Source organism: Notolepis coatsorum, assembly GCF_963971535.1.
Source record: "Notolepis coatsorum genome assembly, chromosome: 19".
In the NCBI taxonomy this organism is placed as follows: Eukaryota; Metazoa; Chordata; class Actinopteri; order Aulopiformes; family Paralepididae; genus Notolepis; species Notolepis coatsorum.
The window spans coordinates 7,584,354-7,589,353 of NC_140183.1; the positions used below are offsets into that span (position 1 = coordinate 7,584,354).

The 5,000-nt window shown below is 54.5% G+C and overlaps 1 protein-coding gene across 1 annotated transcript in view; it reads left to right on the forward strand.

Moving 5' to 3' along the window:
* Positions 1-5,000, forward strand: part of LOC311245920 (DENN domain-containing protein 3-like) — a 117,409-nt gene that overhangs the window by 41,520 nt on the left and 70,889 nt on the right. The gene's annotated exons all lie outside the window — the stretch shown is intronic.

The window sequence follows — 5,000 nt, forward strand, 5'->3', positions numbered from 1 at the left end:
TCAAGGCTTGTCTCAACATGCCCAGTTCTGCCCAGGGATACGGCGACAGAAATGAGATTGGTACTAGTTTATCCCCCGTACATATAAATATGGCGCAGGCGAATACAGAAGTCCCCTTTCGGTTCAGTCTTGTTCAGTTCAGTCCGCAGTCCGTTCAGTTCGAGTTACCCAAGTGACGCCTCACCCACTATGCAACGTGCGGTGAAGTAGGGCCCGTATTGCCCCAAAATAGTCGTGTTTTATCCTAATACGTTTGTTCAACATATCGTTCGCTCCTTACTAGTAAAAGCCTTCATTACGAGTCAAAGACCACATGAAGTGAGTAATTGTGCGTCTAAATAGAGCACTTATAGCCGCGTGCGAATAGGATAGTAACGTCAAGTTCAACTGTGAACCACCACGCACCGGAGGATATCTACACCGGCGCCAGCAGAGCCCCTTTCCGGCTGGATTATTGCTTTGGTACTGTGGCTGCTGGAGCAGAGAACCGTCTACCCCGCTGCTGTGTGGGATCTACCGTGAGGACCATCATTCGAGCCCGTCTCTGTTGGACCAGAGGCTGACCGGTTCCACCTGTGCCGCCCGCACATTGGGATTACAGCGGCTGACTTTCATCCGCTGAGCCAGGGAGTAATACCGCTCCCCCTCGCAGGAGCTTATTAGAGTCCCTGTGGAACCACTGACTTTGCAGTAGAGCATTGCCTCCCCCTGCTGGCTTACAACCGGTAGTAACCCCCCTGCCAGTATCTCCCACTATATATATTACTAGTGTACCATAGATATAATTCCTTTGCCTTACAAGTGCATTCAATATTAACGTATATCATGTACCTTTGATGTAATAAATATTCTAAACGAGTACTTGTGTGGAAACCGTTTCATTGTGGAGGTGTTCTCATCTGATATACTTGTGTACGGTATGGCCAGTAATGTACATAAGACGGTAGTGGTTTAATGATACCATACTTGATTAATACAGTCAGGGAATTGTACCCCTCAGTTACAATTGGTCCTTCGAGCCGGAGAATAATTAGCGTAATATTAATATAATATTAATATTGACATGGCCGATGATGAACACTCCACAAACGGTTCTCCTAAGCTAGATCGCCCGCAGCGCAGACGGCAGCCACCTCCCTATCTAGAGGCATAGCATACACTGTCAGTCCAATACCTAGCTTTAAAGGGAAGTTAAATACGGATAAAATAACTAAAGCGGATAGTAAAATTATGTCCAACCCTACCGACCAGGCTACCCCGCCAGTAGAGACCCCAGTGGGTTCTAACGTAACTGACCAAGCTCACGGGGGGGACCAGGAGGGACATGACATGACTTTATCCCCAGACAACGTCGACGAGGTAGTCCCCGGAGAGCTCCAGGATAAAGAAAGCCCTCCCGGGATGGAACCCGACCCACCACAAGAAGAGACGCGCACCCAGGAGATGGATCTCCTCGGTACGCGACAGGAGAACGGATCTCCAACAAGTACTGCCGGGAGCCGATCGCCCCGAACGGCGTCTTCCCCCAGCGAGGCGGACAAGATGCTGGCGCAGGCACTCATCGCCACCCTGGCAGCCTCCACCGAACGCGATCGACTTCAAGCGCAACAGACGCGCGAGCGCGAACATTTTGCAGCCGAGCGAGAGCGCTTCCAGGCGCAACAAAGGAGTGAAGACGACCGCATAAGACTGGAGACCAGACGCCTTCAGACGGAAGAGAACATTGAAAGAAGCCGCGCCGATGCACAGCACGCCGTAGCAAATGCACAGCTCCACGCCGCCCATGCCAGCGCCAATGCCCAGCGCGACGCCGCCAACGCACAGCGCGACGCCGCCCAGGCCAGCGCCAATGCGCAGCGCGACGCCGCCAACGCCCAGCGCGAAGCAGCGCGCGACGCAGCCCATGCCCAGCGCGAGGCAGAGCGCGACCGGCTGCAGGCGGAGCTGATAGACAAACTGGTTGCCATGGCGACACCCCCTCACTCCGCACGGAGCTCTCAGAGATCGTCAAGACATGGGTCTAGGACACATTCCCCTACCCGACCAAGCGACCCAGGACCCCGCCAACAGGAGGATCCTGTCCACGTCTCCGAACCCCCTCCCCGGCCGGTCCATACGAGACCCAGCAACCGGGAAGAACCGGACCACGCCGAGAGACTGAACAGAAGACTCCAGGTCCTAGCAGAGGGAGAGGAGGAGGAAGAGGAGGAATGTCAAGCCGACCAGCAGCAACGTACTCTGGCCCAGGAGGCCCAGCACAGCCCCGACCAGCAGCAACGTACTCTGGACCAGAAGGCCCAGTACAGCCCAGAAGTCAGCCCCGAGGCCCTGCGCTACAAACCCCCGACTCCACTCACGGGTGAGTTTGACGCACCGCCAGCCCCGAGGAACAGCACCTGGGTACCCGACCTTCGGTACCCACCAAGTACCAGCCCAAGACGACACGCACGGGGAGACTCGCCTAGGAGGCCTCTTCCCCAACGCTCACCGATGTGCCAGTCATCCATGGCATCGTACCTTGGCACACCGACCATCCCGGACTTCACCCATGAGAACAGAGCACAGTACACGGAGCTACGAATGTGCTTAGAGACAATGATGTCCGATGTAGTTGATGAACCGTACAAATATGCTATCCTACTGAAGCACCTCAAGGTGCCCCGAGCGCACAATATAGCGCTGGCCTATGCCAACTCTACTACCCCATACACAGCGGCTCTAGCAGCACTCGACCAACGTTATGGACGCGTATGGGACTATGTAATACAAGAGATAAGGCATATTGACCGCCTACCCCCAGCCACAGACAATCGCTCACTAGATGACCTGTCTATCAAGGTACAATCCCTGGTAGGGATGCTGGGGGCGCAAAGAGAAAAGGGTATGCACGAACTGTACTCGAACTCTAATGTCGAGAGGATTTTAGAGAAGCTTCCGCCCGCCCGACAAGAGCGCTTCAGGCGGCAAAGAGACCACGGTGATCCTAACGGTCCCGAGCCATCCCTCCTAGACCTAGCCGACTTCCTGGCGAGAGAAGTCAACAGCCTACGGTTGGATACGTTCATGCGGAGCACACCAAGCTCCAGAGAGGGACCTAGGGGAGCAAACGATGGCCGCAGATTGGTGACCGTCATGCACCAATCAGAATCAGTACCGAGCAGCAAGAACCACAGTACCCCCTCGACGAAAGAGGACCAGTGGAAGATTGAGTGCCAGTACTGTGAGGGAGAACATCGGCTGTATCAGTGCGAAGATTTCAAGAAGCTGACCACGGATGATGTGAGTCAGTGGGTCAAGGACCACCGCCGCTGCTTCCGCTGCGCGCGCAGCCACCTAGCAGCTGAGTGCCGCTTGAAAAAGAAGTGCAGCAGGTGCGGTGGCACCCACTTGGAGGTCCTGCATGACATCAACAGGCGTCAGCCAGGACAACAGAGTGGGCCCGTCGCGGTAATGTACCATGCCGAGGTGGTGGCACCAGCACCAGAGTTCCACCAGACCGCTCCCTGGTGTCCCGACTGCTACAGCAGACACTGGGAGTCACGGTGCGACTCGCACCATATAGATTCTATGTCACCACCAACAGGAGTGCTCCACATTGACCAGCATAGCGGGACCCCCTGTGTGCTCCTCAAAGTGGTCAGAGTGCTCCTGAGCTACGAGGACAAGGTCCTGGACACTTACGCCGTCCTGGACGATGGGTCTGAAAAGACTCTCCTCCTCGCTTCCGCAGCAGCCCAGTTGGGCCTGCGGGGTGTCAAAGATACCATGACCATACGCACCATCAGAAGGGACCAGAAGACCATAAAAGGTGAAAAGGTCTCCTTCAAGATAGCAGCGGTGGACCAGCCCGAGAAGCAGTATAGTATAACTAACGTCTTCACCAGCCACGACATAGGCTTGTCTCAGTACACCTACCCCATCCCACAGCTGATGGCTAAGTATGTGCACCTACGTCAACTACCTATACCGCTTATCGACGGCGCCACACCGACCCTGCTCATCGGCTCCGACCACACGGACCTCATTCTCCCAATTGAGGCGGCCCACATCGGACCCAAAGGATGCCCAGTCGCGGTTCAGACCCGACTGGGATGGACGCTCCAGGGCCCCCTCTACGGACTTGACAGTCAACCCACGTCTACACGCTGCCTACACACAAAGGCGAGCGACACCGGCCTCTCCCTCGTACAGCAGAGGCTATTGACATTAAGCGAGAGGCCCGTGAGAGAACCGTGGGTACCAGAGGGAGTTCGGAACTCCACCCCCCTCAGCTGCGCTCCAGACGTAGCTGACCTCGGACCCAGCACCCCAAGCGACTCCTTGACGGGGCGGCCGGGACCGGCCCCTCCTCAGACGGGGTACAGAGCAAACAAGAGAAACAGACGGAGGAGGAGGAGGCACAGCCAAGCACAGATCAAAGCAGTCTCAGGCCCGCTTCCTCCTAAGCCCCCCTTCATCCCGTCCAGTCGTCATGACCATAGACCAGTCACTACCCCGAGCTGCGTGGCCGGCCGGTGACTTTCATCCGCTGAGCCAGGGAGTAATACCGCTCCCCCTCGCAGGAGCTTATTAGAGTCCCTGTGGAACCACTGACTTTGCAGTAGAGCATTGCCTCCCCCTGCTGGCTTACAACCGGTAGTAACCCCCCTGCCAGTATCTCCCACTATATATATTACTAGTGTACCATAGATATAATTCCTTTGCCTTACAAGTGCATTCAATATTAACGTATATCATGTACCTTTGATGTAATAAATATTCTAAACGAGTACTTGTGTGGAAACCGTTTCATTGTGGAGGTGTTCTCATCTGATATACTTGTGTACGGTATGGCCAGTAATGTACATAAGACGGTAGTGGTTTAATGATACCATACTTGATTAATACAGTCAGGGAATTGTACCCCTCAGTTACAGGCGTACAACCTAATTTACACAAAATAATAATTCATACCATATACAAAGAAACAAACAATCCACAGATAAAAAAAATCTATATAT